Source organism: Trachinotus anak, unplaced genomic scaffold (genome assembly GCF_046630095.1).
Source record: "Trachinotus anak isolate AG129_WGS33_773 ecotype Australia unplaced genomic scaffold, CSIRO_AGI_Tana_v1 ptg000019l, whole genome shotgun sequence".
Taxonomy (NCBI): Eukaryota; Metazoa; Chordata; class Actinopteri; order Carangiformes; family Carangidae; genus Trachinotus; species Trachinotus anak.
The window spans coordinates 12,934,359-12,960,053 of record NW_027273870.1 but is presented as its reverse complement, the minus strand read 5'-3'; the positions used below and the strand labels follow the sequence as shown (position 1 = coordinate 12,960,053).

At 37.5% G+C, this 25,695-nt stretch overlaps 1 protein-coding gene across 2 annotated transcripts in view; it reads left to right on the top strand.

Annotated features, from left to right (window-relative positions):
* Nucleotides 1-219: 219 nt before the first annotated feature.
* tenm3 (teneurin transmembrane protein 3) overlaps nt 220-25,695 on the top strand; it is a 310,851-nt gene continuing 285,375 nt past the window's right edge. For both annotated transcript variants that reach the window (XM_071504949.1, XM_071504948.1), the window contains exons 1-2: nt 220-313; nt 21,904-21,984. The gene's annotated coding sequence lies outside the window, so the exon portion shown is untranslated. The remainder of the gene's footprint in view (nt 314-21,903; nt 21,985-25,695) is intronic.

Genomic DNA, 25,695 nt, shown 5'->3' with positions numbered 1-25,695 from the left:
GCCTCGCTGCTTTGTTGTGCGCTCACACTGTTTTTCACTAAACATACAATTTTAAATTTCACATTTTTCTTCTGGCTATCGCGTTAAGCTAATTGGGAACCGTTTAGAAACGTAAGTAAAGTGAAAAGGACGGTGAATCCGCTTTTTTCTAGTTTTGTTTTTTCTCATTTTCCAAAATAAGGTTGAAGTCGACAAGCTGAACAAGTAGGGGAAGTTTTCTGGGGGGGGGGGGGGGGAAGTGGAAGAAAACAACCGGCTACGTGACGGTTGCAGTGAACTGGGAGAGGAGGACCCCCAGCACAAGGACGAACAGGTAGGACAGCCCTCACAAACACAAAACATCACACACACAAAAAGAGAAGAAATATAGAATAAAACAGCACACAGATATTCGCATTCTCATGCTCATGGTCTGTCTGGTTAACTTAATGTATCCACAACACATGCCTTTCTTTCCGTAAAAAATGGCAGGTCACCGCTGTCTGTCATGTCAATACGTAGGCACATAAGGCATGTTTTTAGAGCTTTGAAATATCCATGATCCCGCTTCAATTCGGCACCTACAAAAACAAGGAAACGGCACCCGTTTAATACAATAGTAACTTTTGCCGGTGGCTTTGCTCGTTTCCCACCGTCTAATAGAACGAGATAAGCAGCGGAGGAGCCATGAACCTGTTATAGAAGTTGATTTTATTTAAATGGGCTCAGCGCTTCCAACCGCTTTTAAACATGTATACATATCATAATAGCACACACACACACACACACATATATATATATATATATATATATATATATATATATATATATGTATACACACACACACACACACACACACACACACACACACATATATACATACATATATATGTGTGTGTGCGCTCTTTAAGTGAGAGTTGTCAAATGTCCCGTTTTTAACACAGCTTTCTCCACTTATTTGAGATTTAGTTTGTGGGCAGCTCCGAAGTTCACAGTGTGTTGTTGTCAAATTTTATTGGAGATCGACATTATATAATCTAATAAAATCTTAGGATAATAAACACGATTCGTTTGACAATGTTCCACCGTGTAGCTTTGTTGTTTTAGTGTATGTGGAGGGAAATCTAAAGGTTAGATAAGAGGTGGGCATCGTAGTTTCGAGGTGGGCTGAGCAAAAAAGGAAAGAAGGAAAACTCAAGTTGAGCTATTTAGTCTTGAAAAAAAAAAAGCATAACAAAAAGATTACAAGTGGAAAAATGTGCTGTTTGAATCTGTGTATAAAAACTAATAAGGTCTTTCTCAAATGTTTTTGTATGCATGTTTACAAATAAAACACAATTTATTACATCAAATTCCAGTTTGATTTAGTTAATAACCACACTGCTGTATGGTCATTTTATTTTTTAATTTTAGAACTAGAGAGATACTGTAATACAGATGAAACCTTTTACTGTAACAGCCCTTGTGACTTAAATAACACTGAAATGAAACTATTCCTCCTCAGTGTTCCTGCACATACTACAAAAACCACTGGCATATAATATGACAGATTATTACAGTTGGAACAGTTGTATTATTGCTGTTCTGTTCAGGTATTAATTACAAATAAGACCCCACTTTGAAATAGGAGTGTCTGCCTTTGTATGTGTGTGAGAGTGAACAGTAAACGTACTGGCAGACTTGTATGAAATATTTTAACCACAGGAATTCACACCAGTGAAGTGAAAACTGGCAATGTAGACGCTGTGTGGTTTTCTTTCGCCTTCCACTTAATATCTTCTGTGTCTCTTGCATTTCTAGTGGCTTTGTTTGGGCAGTTATGATCCGTATGTCCTGCAGTGTCCTTAATTGCCCTCATGTAAAATGTTCGATAGGTATTTATGCATTCTGTTTAGTAGGGCTATTTTTCTGACACCTTATTTATGAACTTGCGACTGCTTTGAGCTCTAATTTCTCTGAATTATGACACTTTGCCTTACCTTTCCTTCTTCTTTGTCTGTTTTAAAATAGAGACTGTACATCCTTGGTCTTTTGACGGCACTCAATGACAGGTACGAAGAGTATCTTTGTCCCATTCAGTTATTGTGCTTTGGGATAAGTAGGTATCATATTCGAGTTAAGTTTCATGGAAAACCTGGCATGATGCTTCGCGGAAATTGCACCAAAATTGCAGCACCCTTGTCAAGAAACTGGAGCTTCTGTAGTTACTGTACAGCACTAGCGTTGCTGTTAGTAGGCTACTGCAAAGGCGAAAGGTGTGCTAACTGTGACCTTGAGTATTATGATCCATTAAAAAGGTCTCATCTTTTTTGTTCTTTGTTGTTTTGATGGGCTTTGATTTTGGCTTTATCAGTGCTGCGAGTGTCATTGATAAAATGATATTGATTAGTGAAGGAAAAGAAGTTGGGATGTTTAGTTTAGTTCATCGTTTTCATTATTTCACACACCACGAGAAAGGTGATGAAATGTCTGTAGTTGTTCACTTGTGTGGAAGCATAAGTTTTGTTGTGTAGTGTATATAACTGCTGCTGTAGTATGAGCAGGGTTGAATATTGTTTGGGTTCTTTCCAATATTGGTGCAAAAACGATACTTTTGAAACACTACTGGCGCCTACTTATTAAAAAAAAAAAAAGAGGACAGTGAACAACATTAAAGAACAGCTTTTTTTAATGCTGAAAATTTGATCATTTGTTAGTATTTTGTACATCATATTTTTTTTATTCTTTAGATTTCTTTTCATGCCCCTGGCAACATGGTGGGCCTTGTTGTTTCTGACACTATTCTCAAGTCCATGTTTCACAATAAAACAGAATAACAAAAATTGTGATCTCTAGTGTTGCTCTGGTGGGTATTGTATTTCATGTGTGACCTTTCCCCCATACACCTTAACCCATTGCCCAACATGTTTTCTTAAAACATTAGATTTAATATCATGTGTTAAAAGAGTGATGTAAATTTGGGCTTATGGGTTTTGTAAAACAGGGTTACATGAGGGTAAAATTCATATTTAAAGAAACAAAAAAACCAAAAAAGAACAGCTCTGAGTTGTGTTAACAACCTGCTTCTGTGACACAGGTGCACTGAGCTCACTTGCACTTGGGATGTTGACTGACTACAGTCTTTTTTATACTCCACCCCTGCAGTCACTAGCAGTTTACGTTGACCATCAAGTCACACCTAGTGTCACCCTGGTGCCAGAGCAAGGGATGCCCACACTGTCAGCTGATTTGCTCGGCATGGGGCACTGCAAGCAGTCGAATAAGGTGCCTTCCTTTCCTTTCAAGTGTATCCCATGCAGCACCAGATGCTCATTAAATTTGACTTTTGCCCACTTCACGCACAATTTTTTTAAACATTTTTTTTACGTCCCAGTGTTTGAATCCTTTTGACTCAAATACAGCCACACTTCTGACCGTTTAGCTTTAGGCATTTTAACCGTGTTTATGATAGCTACAAGCTAATGGTAGGCTACCTGCTGCCATCAGAACAAATGTAACGTTAACTAGTTATGGCATACAATGTTTCTGTCATCTGTAGCGTCTGTTTCTGAACACCAGAGGGCAAAAATTTCAGTTGACAGCAGAGGCATTTAAGTTCCACCAAAAGAGGCAAAATCATTTTGATTTGGTTCGGTATGTACCGTATTTACTGGTCATATAGGAACTGGCGCCACATAGGCAATGGGTTTCAGTACAGAACCATAATTGTTAACTACCATATAGAACATATTAGTTATAGCAAACAGGCTACAAAGAAAGGTAAAATTAATTGGGAGTAGTATTTGTTCAGACACTGTAGTAATGTGGAAGTGTACTGTATACCACTGTTAGTTTCACAGATGGCTTAGGCAACCCCCTCACAACACAAGCAGAAATGAGCAGATTGTGAGTGAAACAAATATTTTGTATTATTGCTTGGGACAGTGTTGAAAACATTTTGTATTTAAAACAATTGTATGTGACAATTCCAGGTTTAATAGAACATATGACAGATAGCTAGATGCCTGTGTATGGGTTCCGTGTAAAGGATATTAAAGGTAGTATACATTACATACTAATTCATACTTTTTCATATGCAACACAATTTTTATAAATATGGCAAGTTAAGAGCTGTTTTCTTAGTTAAGTTATTTCTGTTCCCCTGTACGTATCTGTAGTATGGCAAGCAAATCATATATCTGTTTCTGTTGTATTACTTACACACCATCATTTATATATATATATATATAGATTTTCATGTTAAACATAAGAAGCTTTGAATATTGTTATAGCCAGAGTACAATCAACTATGAAAAATTCAAAATTTTATTTCTCCATCACCAGACACTCCAAAAAAAAAAAAAAAAATCAAGCTAAAATTCACAACAAAATTACTTTAAAAGGACACATTCAGCCTCTGACACAATTTAGTTTTTTTTTGTTGGATTTTTAGGGTGTTTTCGAGGAATAAAAAAAAAAAAAAGAAACTTTCCCCTATTTATCTATTTATTTATTTATCCGAATGGCGGGTTGGCCAGAGTAGGAGGTGCATGCCTGTTGGGGAAATGGAAGAAATTATTGATAGATCTCAAAAGGGGAAGGTGAAAAAACAATTGCAGTACAGAAACGACCCCACAAAGATTTAGTTCCTTCCTGTAGAGTGTGAGGGCAGTTCAAGCTTGGAGACATTTTTTTATTTTAACAGTTACTCTTTTCTTGCATAATTTTCTGCAGGTCTGCAGGTTTGGTTGTTAAAGGTAGAGTAAGCGATTCAATTCAATTCACTTTTTGTCAAATTCAGTGAATATCTCCTCACAGTCCTCAAAATCTGGTGTTCCTACACAGCCCTGGCTCTGTGAATGGGAAACAAACAAAGTGGTTCGGACCAAGCCACACAACAATGTACCAGCCAAGCAGCAACAGGGGACATTCGTGCTCATGCACAGGACAAGGGTAAGAAGAAGAGAAGATGGAAGAATGGGAAACGGAGCAGTGGGTTTGAGAGATGTAGAATCAGGTGCATGCTAACAGATAATGCCAATTTAAAATTAAAAGGGAAGGGACATTGTAGAATTTTGAATGGGATTGATGGGACTGCAGACAAGAGTCCGGCAGCATCATTCAGGTGATTGCATGGAGAGACCGTCTACCGGCAGCAGTGTGACGGGATGTATACCCCCAAGCATAATCTCAGAGATGGCCAAGGAACAGCAAAAGAGATAGAGATCAGAGGAACAAAAATTGGAAAAAGATGCTATGATCAGGGAGAAGAGCCAAGTTAAAATCAGTCAGGTTTTCCAACAGTCGAGACTGCATGGACTGGAAGATACATTTATTGGTGTGATGTTAGCTATAATAGTGGGAGAGTTGTGAGATTCGCTGTCTACAGATGTTGTGCTTGCTATAGGAAATCGTCTCATCCTCTCTACATGTTCACTTTGCAACAGAAAAGGTAGCCACAGTTTATTGTCCCATCATTTGCTCTGTATCATAGTATTTGTCCATGCAACGTGAAGGGTTTTATAGCCACAAAGTCCTTAAAACATGTTTGCCACCATAGTGGGTTTATTTTATGTATGCATAATTCAAAATGCTATGGTAATGTTATCTTGCTTGTTAGCTTAGCTACAAACCTACAGATCTCTCTCTCTTTTTCTGTCGTTATGTAAAAAAATTTATTAACAGCTAACTCACTAGTTTTTACCTTCTTGTGTTTTGAATGCTGTGTTTGTTTGCATGTCCTTTGTTTGATTAAGTTTCATGTTGTAAGGTTTGCTTTGCTTCCATTATGAGAAAGAGTATCCACTTCTACGCTGTATAAAATGTTTTGGATTCTGCCTTTGTGTCGTTGTCTTGGAATCTATAAATTTGGTGTGTGGAGCCTCTGAAGGAGCAATGGAGGGAGGGGTGTATTTGTTTTACTGTTGAGTTCAAATATCAACCGTCTTTCTCCAGAATCACTTACTCCACCTTTAAAGTGGCTGTGGAAAGTTTTAACTTTGACTTAAGGAATTTTTCCGTAGGTAGGAAAAATTACGTTGCTGAAACTACCCAGTTAGCTGCTACTCATTATTATTTATTTATTTTATGAAAGCAGTAGTAAAATTACCTATGAACTGTTATGGTTCATCTTGGTTTCATTCTCTATAAAACAGTGTGAAGTATTGAATGTTAGAGCTTCCCTGTAACACTCAAACACTAGACCACCACAGTGATTTTTTTTTTTTGCATTATTCTGTTTATTGCAAATCTCCATCTACATGCACTTTTATAAATTTGCACACTCCTCTTAAAATGGATTCCATTTTTTTTATTGTTACATAGTCTAATATAATTAATTCAGGTTATTTTCTATGTTTAACTGGTTGGTCAACAGTTGTCCCACACATGACTATAGTACCTTCAGACTGAACACATTACAAGTAGTCTAAGACTACAACAGATCCACATGTGATCTTTCTGTAATTTTGCAATGTAGTTTGTTGGTGAGCCAGCAAACCTTTCCATCCATTGAGAGTCATTGTGGATAACTGTATCAGGTCCAACATGCCTTGTTTTTTGCAGCGACAAGAGATAATGTCTGTGGACATACACTTATTATACTGAAGTGCAGCACAGTCATGTGCCAATGAAAAGATTCCTGCATGTGGGAAGTTTGTTTTAAAAGAAATCAACAAATTGGATGAATGTTGGTCCTGCTCAGACCTGGTATTAACATCTATCTTGGGTGATCCAATCACAAGTAGAGAGCTCTAAGTTCTCTAAGGTGTGAATTCACCTAAGATGCACTGAGGATGCATTCGAGATCTGATCACTCAAATCACAAGTGGTCACTGGATTTTGAAGCCATATGTGAACCAACATGCTTAGAGATGTCCACTTGTGATCAGATCACCTGAGATGCATGTTAATGTCAGGTCTGAACAGGGCCACTTTCTGCTCACTATGCAAATATTTCAATTTCTATCATTTTGATAACACCATGAGACGTAACTCATAGAAATGTATATGATCTATACATACCATAAGAGGTTTAATTGAAAGTGCATTTGTTTTAGTTATTCATACTTTAACATACAGAAAATTTTTGTATGTTTGTATGAATATGTTACCACAGTTAGTTAACCCCGGAAGAGACAGACAACAACAAACTACACACAGACGCACACAGACACTTATTACTGGATGATAACAGCAGACTAGAATACTATGCCTTTGCATATATTGCAAGATATTTATTTGTGTTTTGCCATATATGTTGCTATTCTCTGTATATATTACAGAACTGTGTGTGTGTGTGTGTGTGTGTGTGTGTGCGCGCGCGCGCGCGTGCCTGTTGTATGGTTGTGTAAGGACTTGTGTGCTGTGTGTGTGAATTTCTATGTGCATATGTACCCTGTGGGCTGTTTATACTGTGTGTGTGTGTGTGTGTGTGTGTTTTCAATAATTATCATGAGAACCCTCAAACTGAAGATTTATCCATATATAGTGTGTGTGTGTGTGTGTGTGTGTGTGTGTGTGTGTGTGTGTGTGTGTGTGATATGTGTGTAATATCAAGGGAGTGCTCACACTTAAGATCCAGCTGATGAAAGCTACCTGGAGCTTCATAAATGGAGACGCTGTCCAGCAGTGGAGCCTGGGTGTGTGTTTGTGCGTATGTTACTAAATCCAAATCTTAGACTGGACAAAATGTTTTAGCTTTGTCAGAGTTTCGTGAGGGATGCAGCAGCCCACGTCCTGGGCACCTCTTGTGGAAAAAAAGAAAGGAAAAAAAACATAACTAGCTTGCTACCATGTCACTGGGACATATTTCATTTAACTAAATATTTTATCTCACAAATATATTTGTACTTTATAGACCTATCATTGTAGGTATGTATGCATTCCCAAGCTGTTACAAAAAAAGAAAAAGAAAACTGGCATTAATTTCATAAAACATTTGCATTCAGCACAATAAATTACCCTGTAAAGTTTGCAAAGCCCAAGTGTGTGTGTGCGTGTGTGCGTGCGTGCAAATGCGAGTGCGATAGGTGTATATTTATCAAATACTGATTGCATTAAAGCTAAATGAAGGTTGTCATCTTGATACATTTAAGTTTAGCGGTGGACAGGTTTAATATCTTCAATGCTGCCATAACCACCTGCACTTAATAATGTATACATAATAATAGTAATAATGAATACATTTCAGTTTTTGAGTTTTAATTAATTTGAAAAAATTCTAAAATTATGTCTTAATGGTGTCATTTGGAAATCTACAACACAAAGTGTGTATGAATACTTTCTGAAGCCACGGTATATCATGTTTAAAATACCATGAGGGAGATCCGCAGCAGATTAAAAAAATTTATTGATTTCAGTTCAATTTTATTTGTATTGTGCTGAATAATAGAAGAAGTTATCTTTGGGCACTTCTCATATAGAGCAGGTGTAGACCATACTCTTTATAATATTATTTACAGAGACCAAACTCCCCCATGAACAAACACTCGGTGACAGTGGCAAGGAAAAAGTCAATTCCACAGGCAACACCTTGACCAGAACCTGGCTCATGGTGAGCCAGGTTCTGGTCTGCCTCGACCGGTTGGGTCTAGGGAGAGAGAGTGACAGGTAGACAGAGGGGGTAGGAAGGCAGAGAAAAAGTGAAAGAGCAGGAGGAAAGAGAATATAGCATAATGCAGGGTCTATATAAAAATAATATTAATAGTAAAATGACAGACGATAGAACCAATAATGATAACTATATGACTATCATTAATCGTAAAAATAATGAGACTAATAATTGCAGCAGTGGTTGTAGAGCAGGATCATGGCAGTAGTAGGTGGTTTGCAATCACAGATCCCAACTGTACAGCTGCGGAGGCAGAGAGCAACAGGAGGAGCGAGGAGAGAAAACAAGGAACTACAGGAGACAGAAGAAGCTAAGTTAGCAATTAGTAGGGAATGAATGTGCACAGATGGAGAGAGAGAGGAGGAGAGAGCAGCTCGTTGCATCAGTCTAGGTGTAAATGGCTAGTGTCTAGTGTTCTGTGCGTTGTGTTTTCTGACAAAAGAAGCTAAATCCTCCAGTCAACTGTGATGATGTTACTTAGCCCCTCTCCCATGGAGTACAACAGTAAAAGAGGAGAGGTAAAGGTGGGAGACCCCTTTTATAGAGGGGAAGTGAATGCAGGGATGCAGAAACGAATCTCAAATGTTCCACATATTGACTCTGAAGGGCTATAAACACAGATTTTGTGTAGTTATAATACTACATATTACACTGTTTCACATATTACTGCTGTATAACTGACTGTTACATAGGCCTATAACAGCTTCACTAAGGGGTGGTTTAGGCAAGCCTGCGGCAACTAAGAGAGACAGAATGAAAAGTGGAGGTTTCATAAAATTTTCAGTTCAATTTTCATCTTATGAAGCCTGGTGGTTTGATCATCTCATCTATGGCCTCGTTTTGGCCAGTTCTGAAAAAAAAAAAAAAAAAATCAGGAAGACAGTCAGCCAGTTTGGAGCTTTTGTAAGAATGCAATCCGCATGAAATTATAAACAGTAGGGTGACATTTTATGGATGTATTAAAACTGAAAAAAATTGTCATCACAAGCAAAACATGAATTGTTTACATTTAATAATAAAAGCATTTACAATATTCACAATCTGCAGGGAGAGAAACAGCTGTGTGTGGCTGGCAGTTCTCTCTCTCACTCTCTCTGTCCATCACTTCCCCAGTCAGCCGGTCAGAGTGTTTGTGTGTTTGTGTTTCTGTGTGGGTGTGCGTGGGTGTTGCAAGCATGAAACTATGGCAGGGCAAATTAAATATAATGTTAAATTAATATTACAAATAACAAAGGTGAAGGCATAAGCTGTTGGTGATCACTCTGCTGGTTGATCACCAAAATCATCATCCATCAGTACAACCCTAACTGACCATATACATTATGGTCAGGTTATATGTAGAGAGTCTGTCATCAATATTGATCATCTGTGTGTTTTTTCACGCAAATGTTTTCAGCAGTGTGCAGGCATTTGCAGATTTGGAATATGGATGTACAATTGTGATATACAATATTATTGGTGGGGGGGTTTATAATATAATTAAATTATTGTGTTTTATGTTTCAAGTGTTTTTTTATAATATATCATTGTGTAATTGTGTTTTATGTTTTAGGTGTTTTTATGATATGCTATTATTTTATTTTATGTTAACATTCAGAAAAGTATGACATGTAGCAGGAAATATTGCAATATTCTATATTACTATATATTTCTATATGTCCACATATACACATGAACAATAGCATTGCTTTTAATGTAACCAGCCATTCAGCATTAAAATGTGTGTGTGCTTATGAGTGTATTAAAGGATCATTGCCATCCTGCACTGAAAGTGCACAGGTCTCTTGCCGGCTGCCTGGTTATTTAAACACGTACACACTCCACCAACAGTGGCAGGCAGTGTGTTTCAGCACTTTAGTTGTATGTGGTTATATTCAAAGCTGACTCATTGGTGCTCAGCTGGGCGTAAAGACTAGTATGTGTACTGGACTCTGTGCGTATAAAGTCTTTCATGCCATGGGCTTGCTCCATGTTCTCGGCCCAGAGACTCAACTGCACAAGGGAACAAGGGAAGAGATAGATAGCATGGACCCACATGAACATATATTTTCATGTGCAAATGAAATATTCATCATCTTCATCTATGGTCTGCACTCATAATTTGCTTTCACTCTTTGTCGATCTCTTGTCTCACTTTCTTGCCTCCATAATGCAAACATGAGCTGCGCTGAGTCATCACTTCCGTCCTTGACTGTAGAGCCTATTTGAGTAAAAATAATTCTTCCCTTTGACTATGAATCAAATTCCCCTTATACACATTCCCCTTTATGTTTCTTGACTGGGGGCGTTGAACCAACCTGTCGCTGCAGAAACAGACAATTAAATGGCTCTGCCTAAAATCTGTTCTCTGAATTTCAGTGTATATTAGATAAACAGAACATTATAAAATGAATGATCATATGCATGAATTGTCTAAAATGTAAACATATATTAATGAACCAGCAATTTGTGAAATAACTGAAATTATTCAGCTGATTATTATTATTATTCATTATTATTTCTTGTATTTTGCAGTATTTAACTGTTTTGTCCTAGCACTATGGTTATTATACATCATCAAATGAAAACAAAATCAACCTGCTTGGTAGGGCTGAACAATTCAACATATCGAAATCGCAGGAGCTGCAATTTTTTGATAAAGGTAAAATGTGTCACAAAGAGCCATAAATGAAGCATCTTGGTGCTAACAGACAAACAAATTATATGCTTCAGATGTAAAGGAACATGCTTGTTTTGTACAAGACCCAACAAAAATCGTCATTATTTTTTTATTTAAACAAAAATGAAATGCAAAAATGACCATTCTTACTGAAATCATGACTCATACCACAATTGCGATATCTGTGATCGCAAAATGTTTTTGGGTTTTTTTTGCATATTGGTCAGCCCTATTCTGATTGCAGTGACTGCCCTTCATTTTCATTTACCTTTTTAAATCAACAGTCCTTCCAAGATGAATAGCACAAGCCTAACTCTTAACATATATATTTACATGGTAGCCTAATCATTGTATAATTGCAGTTCTCCATGCCATCATCTAGACCACAGGGATCTCAGCCCCCTTTGTGATCCTGCCTAGACAGTCAGTCTGTGAGGGAATGCAACCCTCTGTGTCATTGACTGCTCCACAGCGGTCTCCTCCTCCACCAGCCTCCTCTATCCTGTCAGGGCAGTCCACTAGTCACCAGGAAGAGCATGCCACTGTCGCACGGTGGCCAAACATTCTTTGACCTTTGCTTCGCTCCTCTGGTGGTTCACACTCTGTGTCCTTCATTGAGGCAACTGGTGAGCTGGTGAAGCGAAACGTGCTGACAGTCCTCCAGTCCTCATCATTGAGACATCTATGTGTAGATCAATAGGTGCGCGCTCTTGTGAGAGAATCACCAAGTGGCAGTGGAGGGATGTTGCACCAGAAACAGACAGTTCAGAAACATCATTCTCAGGTCTAAGACACACACAACCAAAATACCAATAACTCACTTTGTGCTGCCTCATTTGAGCCTGTTGCGCTTCTCCTCCTGCTTCGCCTGCCTGTGTACCATGTGTGCACCAAACTATCACACAGAACAAACAGGAAATACAGTCAGAGCGCTGCTTGTGCTGGTCCTTCACAAGAATCGGGCCCTCTGTCAGTAAGGACAGATTTTGTTGCTTTTGTAAATGTCTGCACGGAAACTCAAAATAGTATAATTTTGCAAATGAAAATAATTGCAGAAGTAAAGTAGACAGGCGAATATGTATAAAATGTTAGTGGATCAATTGGAAATGAAGTTGAAAATACTGTTGTTCACAAATCCCTCACTGTCATTGTCAGTTAATTACAGATCAAATGTTTGTCTATACCTCAACTATTTAAATGGGCTTTGCACCTATGAGTTTATTGTGTTAGGTATTTAGTTGACCTGGTGAAAGTGTACATTATGCACATTTTAGAGAGAGAAGAAAGGCACAAGGGAGGTTTTTTTCAGTAACAATCAAGCTGTATGGTGAAATTCTGATTATCTGAGATCTTACTGGGACTTTGTGATACACCTGCTCAAAACAGTATGATGTGCAGTTTAGTATTTTTATGACTTTACCAAATGGTGGTCACATCAATAGGTCCTAGTGTAAAACTTAACAACCCTTTCTGTAGATGATAGAGTGGGCAGTTTAATGTTGTTCCTTAAAGCAGTAAAACAATACATAAACACCATGGTACCATGGTGTGGAGAAATGCTGTGTGGAGCATGGACAGAACACAGTGCTGCACATGTTCTTTGTCCCAGAGGACTTTTTTTATTGACAAGGCAGGTAGAGAGGGAGGGAAAAGAGGTCTGGGTTAGGGGAGCCAGCTGATGCTCAGGGGCTCCAAGGTGTCGGGCGAATGAGGGAGAGAAGCGAGAGGTCCCCAGGGACCACAGCTGAGCTATGAAGCAAGCAGGTCTCTCCAAGAAGAGAGGATAAAGCAAGGTCCTCTGGTAGTCTCTTGAAGAGAGGGTAAGTCCTCTTCACCAGCAGAAATGAGTTTAAAGGAAAATAAACTTCAACGTTAATCAATTTGAGTTACAGCCAATGTACACTGCCTGAATTTTAAGGCATCATTAGATGTCTGTTGCATGTAACATGCTTATAAGCATTCTACAAATGCATCAGTCCTCACTAACCCTCAGAGATACCTGTAAGTTTTCGACCCTCTGCATTTTTCATATGCTCCGAGTCTATTTTTGTTTTTACTTTCACAAGCACAGTTTTTATAGGCAGCCCTTCAAGCCACACAATCCCTTCTGTGTGTATGTTGTGAACTTGTGAATTACAGTATAGAGCAAACCTGAGTACACCCCTGGTCAATATTGCCAAAATGTTATGTAATTTTATTGTAATTACACATCTAATTAGTGCAGTTTTATTTGTTGCTTAGGCAAATCCCAAGATGAATGGAGCCAATTGATTTGAAAAAAATGAATGTTTGATTAATTAAATTGTAATGAAGGTTTACCATTTACTAGTGAGATTTGATTATTTTATTTATTTTTTACATATATTTTGTATGATGTTTAAAATTTTTCCTGCCTTTAAGACAGGTAACAGATTGGATCCTCCTCATTGATAACACCGGTTTAACACAAATGTGTGTACAAATGTGGGAGATGTTCTGCCATACTTCACAGATGATTATTTTCAGCTGCTCTCTACCTTTCACCTTCGAGTGATAGCTTGGGTTATTTGATGTGGTGCTGTGTGAGGTACTTATCTATAGTCAGTGTGTTACCTGCAGTAGATCTGGATCAGCACGCTCTCGGTTTAGAGAAGCAGCAGGGAGCACTGGCACAGAAGCTCAGTGTTATGCTGATGTGGACGGGGTCAGCAGAAAAACATGTTGTAGCCACTTAAAAAAATAGCCACTAATAAATGAATAAAAAAACGAATACTGTCAGTTGAAGTGCATGCTTTATTTTGAGTCTCTTCGCGGGTTCATTATTTTCGGCCTTTCCTGCAGATCTACATTTTTCAACCATTGAACTACCATATTCCTATACCTTACTATTTCGCGGATCGACTGTTTGAGTCAGACAGAGCAAAGCATAGGTGTGCTTATGTGTAGGAGTATGGCAGCTCAACGGTTCACAAACTGTAGTCTCAGAGAAAAGTGCTGTTTGACAACAAGGAAAAGCGGTGAAGATATTCAAAACATAGCATACACTTAAACTGATAATAGTTTTTTTCTGTGGGCATTTTTTAAAGTGGCTAAATCACAGTTTTGAGGAAGGCCCTGTCCACAGCAGCACATCACTCAGCTTCTGCTGCTTCTGCTACTTATCTAAACTGGGATCGTGGTGATCAGAATCTACTGCAGATAATGCACTGGATATAGATATGCAAGTACCCTACACAACCCTAGATCAAATAACCCAAAGTATCACTTCAAGTACTCCAAAGGTGTTCTATTTGACTCAAGTCAGCGGACATACTTAGTCACGTCATAGTTTTCCCTTTGTTCTTCTTTGAAAAACTCTTGTGTGATTTTCACAGTATTTGGGATCACTACCCAAGAAGATCCCTCTGCTGCCAAGCGTTTTGAGACTGGGAGTCATCTTTTCTTTCAGTATTTGGGTACAGACTTGAGTTCATTGTTCTGTCTGTAAACGTCTTCTCCCATACACCTTTTGCACTCATGCAGCCCTATATCAGCACACTCCCACCTCCATGTTTCACAGTTGGCATTTTTTAATCACTGTGGTAGCCTTGGCCAGGTCCAAGTCAAAACACACTGGACCGCATCTGATTATAACAAATTTATTTAGATTTCCTGTGACCAAAGAATGTGCTGCCAGTATTCACCAGGCTAATTTTCATGGTTTTAAAGATTAATCTTGCAGTCTGAAGGAGTTGCTTGGTGTTCATTTTGGAGAGCGTCCTCTGCAGGTTATATTGTTGGTAGTATGACTCGAAGTATAAAAAAAGTAAAAAAAAAAAAAAAAAAAAAAGGTTTGTGTCCTGTAAAAATGTAAAATCATTTAAATTTCACAGAAAACATGCCTGATTTAGGGATGAAGAAATTGGTTCACTAACAGCCTTGCTGTAACAATGGAAGTAACTGAAGTTAATGCAAATAATTTCTAAAGGTTGATGACTCACAAACCCTTTGTCTGTACAAAGGCAGTGTTGGAACAAACTGTAACTACACCCTCTGATGCATTATCAGGGTAATACTGTAATGCAGGAGGTAGGAGAGAATGGAGAGCAAAAGACGGAACAAAGGAACAAAGGAAGATAGACTGGTTGGTCAAGGCTTCATCCTACAGCAGCATAATGATCCACAACATTAGAAGAGCAGAACCAGATGGTGGCTTCACATGAGGAAGACTAGCAAATAAAAATAAATACAAATAAAATTGAATTGAATTGAATTAGCACCTAGGGCTGTTGCAGTGAGGGAATTTCCCCTGCTGTGATTTAGGCTTCAGCACCTGGTCTTATTATTGTTTTCACCTCTTTCCTATATATGTACAAACTCTGTTAGTGTGTTCCTTTGCTAAATCTTGAATATAAAATGTGCTATCGTGTGAGTTAACAGAGCAGTTTTCTTAGGTTGTTATTTTCTACGTCGTAGTTTGACGGTCGGAAAAGCGTGAAGATAGAGTGGTTGTGGCGGTTGCTTGCCATCCACTACTGCTGGCTTGTGTACAGTGCGATATTTCAATTTTGCTGTTATTGCCCAGCCCTACCAGCACAGTCTCTAGACATGGAGCTGGTGTGGGATGAATTGGACAGAAGGAGAAAGCAAAGCAACCTGAAAGTGCAACTCATTCATGGGAACTTCTGCAGCAGTGTTGGGGCAAACTTTCTGAACAATATTTGATTTCCATTGTAGAAAGAATGTCATGAGTGAGTTTAGCTGCTGAATGATTCAAAAATTTTGATGGACTTTTTTTCAACAAGGAGATTCTTTGATTTGTTGTTTTTAAAATCTTGAACTGTTAATTTCAGAAACACTGACACATTGAGTCATGTAAAGGTTAAGGTGTTATAAAACTGGTCATGTATCTGTGATGTGATTGATCAAAGCTCACAGTTTTACCCTGATATTTTTGGTTTTCATATGGGCATATAGAGCTGTGGTGAGTGGAGGAAATAAAAATTAATCATCAATTTATAAAATGCCAATTTCTTTCTGTATTCTACTTATGGAGCTAATTTGAAAACATTAAATTACGGATGTTAGTCATCTTGGTGAAGACGATGTAGCAGAGGACTGTCCTTTTAGCTCCTGCTGCTAAAAGAACTAATGGTTGTAAGAACAGTAATGAGTGGGTGTGGATTCCACAGATGGACACTGTTCACACACGACTGACATCTCACCTCTGGTGTGAATTTTGGACTACAGTATTCTGTTTAATGTAATTCTCTAGTTTAGCAGTGAGTTTGTATGGAGCTACAGGTGCAGGCTTGAGGCCCTGTGAATGTGACGGCAGTCAAACACAGGTTGCTTCAGGAGAGCACATCATATGTGGGTATCTAGTGTGTGAGGTGGACAGTTCTCTCATATATATCTTATGATTCTTCCCAAGGGCATGAATTTTTTCCTAAACGTGTCATATTCCAGCTCATTCTGTAGCAAACAGGTATATTTTTCTTTAAGATGAACATGGACAGTGCAGATGTAACACGGCGATGGTAAAATATTGAGCTGCAACAAGCATGGAATGTGTTAGGCTACTCCATTTGTTCAGACCAATATAGTGCCGCAGAAATGAGTCTTAAAATATGGAAATCAGTTAGCATTTTAGCACTTCGGTTGCCTCATCATGAAGTATCTGGGTTTTTTGAATGGATTTTTGCTTAGATGACTGAAATAAGGTTGAGGTTAACACAAGCTCAAGACATTTTCCCGTTTTGTTCTATAACATAAAATACCCCAGTTGTGACTTTTGTAAGATTTTGCATGTCTTAAAAAAGGAGGTTGCTTGTGTTTGTACTTTGTGAATTCTTAACCCATCACACTATGTTCTCCTTTTAATTATATCATCTTTAATGTTTACCCCAGTGTTATTTGTATTTGTATTATTTTTTTAACATGAGCTCAACGCAACAAAAGCCTGATTAGCGACTGTCAGCAGGTTTTTTTGTCCCGTGCAGAAGGAGCTTAAGTGACAAAGTTATAACAAAAAAAAGTAATAACCAAAGAAATCTTTCTTTGAATTTTTTTCTTTTGCAAATCTTAAGCAATTTTCTCAAAGGTCCCACTTTTCTGGTGTTTTATTTTAAGTGTTGATATCCATAAGAAAATTTATTTGTGGTTTAAAAACCATCTCAACGTAGTTTTACACTTCCTCTCTCTGGCTGCTCCCTGGATCTCTAGCAACCACAGGTCAGTCAGTCTCAGACTGCTTCGTTGTGACATTACAAAGCTATAGGAGTCCCGATGGCTCATTTTAAGGCTCCATTTCTGAATACAGGCTGTGTGCATTTCTCTGTGGACTGAGTGCTTTGATACTTTCACAGTATTATCATACAACCTAGACCTACTTTATAATCAAAAAGACATGGAAATCTCACTTTATGCAATATGGGACCTTGATGTTCCCCTTCAGACACATTTTAATGTTGACCTATGTAAAAAATACTCTGCTATGATTAATATGGGGTTTAATAATATTTAGTTTTCCCCACAAAAAAATCATTAATGTAGTAATGACTATTGAGTACTAGTGGGTTGGAACATTAACATGTTGATGGGCGTTGTGGCTGGTGTGATCTCATTGCAAGAGCTAAGAGGCCTCTTAGTCATGATCAAAATTACATGTCACAGAAAAAATAATTGTTATGTTTAACTTGAATTTTGTAGGTTTGCATAATTATACTAGTAGTAACTTAGTATTATTGTCTGTGCATAGTGCGGGACATTATTGTTAAAGGTCTATAAAATATGAACGTGTTACCTAAAGTTATTATGTAAGCATGCTCACACAGATGCACCCTGACTATGAGTCCAGGCCTGTTCATTTCAATGACAGCATTGATAGCATCACTACCCAGTCCAGTGGTAGCAGAACTGCCCCTGAAGGATGTGGTGGCTTGGCACAGATACCTTTGGTCTGATGTAAAAAGAAGAGTGTTCATAATATCCAAGTCTTTAATGTGGCTGTTGTGCTAGTGGTGTTGTGAATTTATGTACAGTAATTAATGGTTCCAGGGATTCTGGAGCCGATATGCAGGATCAGTTTCAGGGTCAGGCATGTTTTAATAGGTCATTCAGTGTTTCTCACAGAATTAGATTGTCTTGGTGGCAGAAGCTGATGGGGGCGTATTATTATTAAATGATACTGTATATAAGGTGCTGTATTGCGTATATTTTAATTTAAAAAGTATTTTTTGACAAATAAATAACAGAACAGTATATACAGCTCCATTGCTTCACATTGTGTCAAACAAACAAGAACCAACTCAGGATGGCTTTGTGAGGGTTGATTATATATTATTATTGGCCAGTGAACCCAGTCCCAGTACATGCACGTAGCACGTGCTCCTGTGCACCCCAAGTGACAGGCACACTCAGAGGGCCAGTAAAGAGACAAACAGGGACAGTAAAAACTTTATGGATTTTTTCATGGTCTGCCTGCCCACTGCTATGATGAGATTTCTCTCTGTGCTTCTGATGACTAGTCTGACTATGACAAATGGGTCCTTTGCCAATATGTTTGTGATAGAGAGAGGCAAGGAGGGGCTGAGCACAGTGCTATAATTAAATAAAATTTTGCTCGTTTGAAATAGTAAAAAAAAAAAAAAAAGAAAGAAAATAAATATTTGGCAGTTGATGATGATATTGTGGTGGGTTGCCACAAATAAATCAGTGCATGGAAACATTGTCATTAACAGTTATTTAAAACTTAGTGCATTTCAACTGAAATGGTTTCTGATCACAGCAATGACTGAGTTAGTCAATGAATGATACTTGCTGACAGTGAATGTCAATAAGGGAATACTTATGGTTGCAATATCTGCAGAATGTGACACCAAAACTACAACTGGTCTTATCTTTGTTCATGTTGGAAATAAAGAGAAGTTTTCTACATCCTGTCCAAACCTTTCCCACCACAGCATTCACTGAATGACACACCCTGCACATACAGACAACATATATACATATCACACAAAATGCTACATGACACGATACAAAGTATTCAAGGAAACAATATTAAATATTAACTGAGAAGCAGTCTGGATTTTCTTTATTTACTGTACAGAATTATCTAAATTGCTGTACAAATATAATTGGAGGCCTAGGTTAGGCCACAACTGAAGCATGTAGCTGAATTGTATAGAAATACAATAAAAATAAATACTGGATCAGACCCACTATTAAAGACACAAATCTGGTTTGGGTGATTATGCTTGTTAATCCCCTTTTATCAAGTAAATTTGCTTCCATTAGAGTGAGTGCCACTGTGTATATTTTACTCCTGTATTTGAAGTTAATGAAAATCGACTCCTTAATGTACACCTGCTGAACATTTTGTCACTCTGCAGTTCATCTATGCACCTGTTTGTTTTCCTAACACAGCTGTGCTTCATGTTGATAAGTGTCTTTTTTTGGTCATATTCATGTTGAAGTTGTTAGGTCTGACTGTAGACTGTATCTCTCTGTCTTTGGTTTGCTGTAGTCCCGTTTAGAATGCACAAACAGCAAGGAAAATTTCTTCTTGATTATACTATTCAAGTGATTGATGAATACAAACAGTGATCTGCCAGTTCCACGAAGGTCAGTCTCTCTGAACAATTCTGTTCATTAAAGCAGACATAAATCTAATGGAGGCAGTTCCATCATTAGTCCGGTGTGGTAGTCTAGTTATGTGTGAGTTATCCTCACATCCCTTCGCTGTCTCTCTGTTTCACTCAGTCTATTATGATGTGCCGATTTATAATGTGTTCTGGCGCTGATGCAAAGAGTGGAAATGTGTAAAATTTGACTGGGTGTTAGAACAAACAAATATGAGAGTGTGACACTTACAAATAGACACAGGAAATTGCAAAGTATCAATGAACAAGGCAGAAATGCCAAGAAATGCAATTAGTGGCCATTTTACAGACTGGGCTGACAAGTAAGGTTTGAGATGAGTGAGATAGTCAGAACACAGATTCACAGCAGTAAATTGCAGCTGCACTGCTGTGAGAATGACGATCTGCAGCTCCTCCTTACAACACTACTATGCCTGAGCATGTCCTCTTATTATTAAACGCTTGATATTTGTTGTTCACTGTATGTCAGCTGGCCTGACCAATAGCGCACAGACTTGACGACTTGATGATCCAAACCATCAGTTAAATATTATATGCAATTCAAATGACCAGCATATACACTTTTTATATCAATAATAATGGACGAGTTTCATAAAATGTGCACTCAAGTAACTCAGCAAATTTCCTGTTTCCCCAAAAGTTCATGACAATCTGCACCTTCCATGCTTTTATCTTTACAGAAGGTTAGAACTTATTTTTCTTTCATATCATGGGTGTAGCTGCTTCATTTGCCCAAACTTTGGAAGAAAGGTTTTGACCACTCATTTTGTACATGCAGAGGAACAAAGTGTCTTTGCAATCTGAACATCCCTATGCTGTTTTTTTTTTTTTTCCCAAGATGGCGCCGCACGAGTGGCAGCCTGTTACGGCAGCTCTTGCTCATTGTTAAGCTTTTTTCCCTTTTCTTCTACTTTTAATTGTGAATTTCCCCACTGTGGGACTAATAAAGGCTATCTTTTCTTATCTTAAAATGAAACAAAAACAGTATTACAGAAAATAGGGAATGAAACACAAAGATAACTCAAATCTTGTCTATCAGTTTCTGACACTACTGCAGTATGTATGTATGTATGACTTCTAATTTTAGTTTACTGACCTGTTGAAGTCACTGGACTGACACATAATGCCTTAGATCAGTGGTTCCCAACCTTTTCCAGCCCATGGCCCACTTGAAAATCTCAAAAATGTTGACGGCCCACATCCGGCCCCGTAACAAAACTTAGGCCAAATAATGCCTTCTCAGAGCACTTTTTATGGTACTGATAACAACCGAACATTCACGACTGAACTGAAAGCAGAAGTTCAATTTTTCTTGATAACTTGTTGATTCAGTCTCTGACTCTTTCCTTCCTCTTTCCTGTTGCTAACCATTGGTTTATCAGTGATAGAATTCTTATACAGAGTTTTTAAATATAATTTCATTTTTCATAAATTTTAAAAGTATTTTAATTTCTATTTTACATCTTAAAAATTTTATTATTGTACATCTATTTTTATTATATCATTTGAAACAGCAACACTTTTACAAAAACATCCAGCCGTAGCTTGCCCTGAATCAGGGCTTAAAGGACCCATATTGTATGAAGGTAGATTTCCATGTGTTTTCTGATTATAAATCAAGTCTAGGTTCTTTAGTAATACTGTGAAAGGATCGAAGTGCTCTGTCAACAGAGAAATGCAAACAGCCTATATTCAGAAACTGAGCCTGAATGCAAGCTGTCAGGACTGCTGTAACATTGTGATGTCACAGCAAAGCAGTTAACACCCTCAGCCATGCCCCAAAACAACCAGCCAATCAGAAGAGAGCCACTCCTCTGACTGCCCTGTGGTTGCTAGAAATCCAGAGAGGAGCCTGAGAGAGGAGATGTAAAAGTGTGCTGAGATTGTTTTGTTTCTTAAAACCACAAATAAATCTTCTTATGGATGTCAAAACAAGTGTAAAATATGGGACCTTTAAAATGAATGGTTGCACTATGACCAGTAAGATACTGACTCCTTCAGTATATTTCTTACGAACATGTTTGTTTATTTTCTTGTTTTTTTATTTCTTTTAGTGCTGTGCGCTGCTGTCCAGTCCTGAATGACACTGATGCTTCAATGTAAGGCTCCCTCCTGCAGTACACCTGCCAGCACAGGTAATGATGTGTGACAGCACACACACAGACAAAAACACAGATGCATACACACAAATGTCTGCTGCAAGTTCTGGAAAAGAGTTACAGGTGCCAAATAGGCCAGTGTGCAAGTGTGTGTATATGCTTGTGTGTATGTGTGCGCTAACAGCCCATTCGGCCCAGAGGACAACTGGCTGAGTCTAGGTCTTTAGACGGTATTGGCTCTCATTTGTTGTACTGGGATTTGGTGGGACTCCCAGGAAGTAGCGTTTTAAGCCATAAACAGCCAACACACAGAGAGCTGGAGCACATTATTCAGTTTTCATTTCATTCATGCTTTACACTGTCAGCCAGCTAAAAGCTGAAGCTTATCACCACTGTTCTGGACTCACAAAGCTAGGAAAGAAAGGAGCAAGGAGGATGTCTGAAAAAAATTGATAAAAGTTTTTTTTTCTGTTGGTTATATTTCCATGTTTTGCAGTGCAGTGTTGTAGCCATTATTACAGAATTTGTGTGCAAGTGTACGTGTATGTGTATAATATAAATCTGGCAAACTGGCTCATGTATACATGTTTGGCAATTGCATACATCAAACAATGATAAATCAAAAGTAGTGGCCTAGCTTTTTTTATGCTGGTGATTGTTGCTTGGTGATGATAGCTGACAATGTCTTAATATTGCATTAATCCTCCCATATCTGTATTCTTGATGCATCTGCTTGTGTGGAAATTCGATGACCTACATACATCATCTATGTAGATAGTGATGATAAAGACAAAAATAATCAGCACCGATTTAGCAGCAATGTTGCAACAGTGACAAAACTATGAACAAAGCCACAATGTGAACTTTGTAAGGCACATTTCCAAAATAATATTTTTCCTAATGATGAGACTTTGCTCCTTTTCTTATTTAGTTTTTGTATGTGTTGTGTTTGAAGATCGATTTAGAAACATATGAAAAAATATTAAAAACCAGAGGCCAAGGCAGCTGTGATCATCGCTGTAATTGATGACTTTGAAAATGCGTTGACATGCATACTTAAAATCGACAAATCTTTTCCCATGTATTGATTTATTTGTGGCAGCCAGCCATTGTATCAACATTCACTGCCACATATTATCATTTATGGTAGCTCTCCTCTGCTCTCTGCCAGGGGCAGCATGCACACACACACATAGAGCGAACAGCAGAGCAGAGAGGCTGCGGTGGACACAGTGAACCAGATGCTCGAGTTGACAACATCTATTATTGTACTTTACAAGACTGTGAGTGCAATAAAAAATAATAATAATGCCAATAAGAACTTCATCAAAGCACCTGTTCAACAAGCATCTAGAAAAGTATTTTCTGAGATGTTTTACTTGTTTTCCACAATCACAGCGTCGGTTAAGATAGCAGCTGATTGTTAAAAAGAAGCTTGAACAAAAGCTGTCTGTACATCCTCTAACTGATTATCTTAGTTTTCCAGTCGCTGCTCTAGATAGAGTATTTCCTTGTATTTAAATATAAATCACTACTACATTTTTTAAAAATCTTATTCCTTTATTGGTGATGTAACATAACAAAAACATAACAACATAACAAAAACAGATAAAGACAAAGATATGGAGATGTAAAAATGAAATATCAAGTGTATGTCTGTAGTCTGAAATATGTGTGCATAAGCATGTTTCAATGTTTATACTAGAGGTAATCATATGTATCTGTGTTTTGTGATCGAGTGTGGCATGGTGGCATGTAAGGGAAGAGAGTCAAAGAAAGTGTAGTAGAAATTAATGATGTAATCTGAGTGTAACTGTAGAAAGAAAGTAGTAATAATAATAAAAAGATGTAATCATTTATGTAATATCCTGTCAATGTATGATATAATGATATAAATTACAACAAAAATTATAATAATATAAAATAGTATAGAGTAATATGTTAATGTGTAGTGAAGTGATATTGTGGAAATATGATATGTATTATTTATATATTTTAGAAAATATTAGAATTTAATATATATTATTTTAATTTAATATATATTGTTAAATTAAATGTTATTACATAATAATAATTATAATACAAGACAACACTACTTTAAATAGTGATGAATGGTAAGGTCAAGTTGAATACAAACCACTAGTAGCTGGTTAGTGGCTTTGCCCCTGACATTGGGAGGATGAGCAAATTACCGTTCACTATAAGCCTTGTTTAACCAGTGTTATTTTGTGATTATTGTTTTTAATGGTGCACACTGTGATAACTCACCAAGATGTGGTGGATAACTTATTGTGTAAGGGTTGTCTATTCATTAGTAGGGAGAGATTTTTAATTCCTTTTGTCTTTTACTCATTGAATAAGTATTTAAAAAAATGTTTAAACTCTGGCTTATTACCACAATTAAATTTTTTGGAAGAAGATTAATTGTTTAAATAAATCTATTATTTGTTAAAATGATTGATAGATACCTATAGAAAAACAGCCATTAAGCCTCTTTTGGACTGAATAATTTCAAGTGACCCCCTCATTGTTATCTTCCTCACTCTCCTTGTCTCTCTTTCTTACACACACACACACACACACACACACACACACACACACACACACACACCCTCCCACTTTCTCTTGTTCTTTTTCAGACAGGTCTTCAGGTTATAATAACCACCATGATATATGATGTTGTCTGACCAAAACACTAAAAAGTCCCACAGCGACTTAAACATGACAGTGTGCTCGAACTTAGACATACACACACACACACACACACACACACACACACACACACACACACACACACACACACACACACACGCTGTGTTTTTGGAATGCTGTGTTTTTGCCCACATCAACAGGTTGCCATTTTACACTGAACGCATAACACACATAGGCACACGCACACATATGCATTGAACTCAAGCTTAATCACACATAATCTTGCATACAGACAATCAACATGCTCTTATGTATGTGTGGTTTTACACACTTTTTGTTCTCACAAACACAAATTCTTGGTCTCTAAGACCATGAAAAGTGATGCAGTGTCCCCCCGTACCCCCACCCCCTTTTTTTTTTACATTTTACTTCAGTTTTTTGGGGTTAGGTGTTATGGGTTAGTGCAAAGCTAAGGTGTAGTTAGTTTGTTTTAAATTAGACTGGACATTAATGTAAGTGTCCCTGCCCAAGTAGGTTTTCTCAATTTCTTGTCCCAGGCTTTTTTTCCATACAAAAAGCTTAAAATAAATTTTGAAACATGGTTTTTCAGTGTTGTTATGTGCACCACCAATATCATATAATCATATATATATATATATATATATATATATATATGCTTAGGTTTTACTATTTTATCAAATTATTATTATTATTAAACACAAGGCATTATGGACAGACATAACGGCTGGAAACTTATCTCCTGATTTGTTTAAATTTTGATTCATTAAGTATAGAGTTGATTCATTTTGAATCTTGATGAGTGTACATTTGACAAATCAGCAACACTGTTCGTTCGTTGAATATAAAATTGTGTTAAGTAATAAAACATAAAACATAAAACTGTAGACCGAGGATTTACTTTCCTTGGAAAATGCAAAAATGACCAAATCATAATATATCTGTATTTTTTTGGGCTCATACAGCTGCACATAGACAGTCAGCAACAGGTGATTCAGCAGAAGAGCAGTCAACCACTTTAATGATCACTTTGAGCACAGACAGGACAAAAACTGGATTTCTGCTCATCAGTTCATC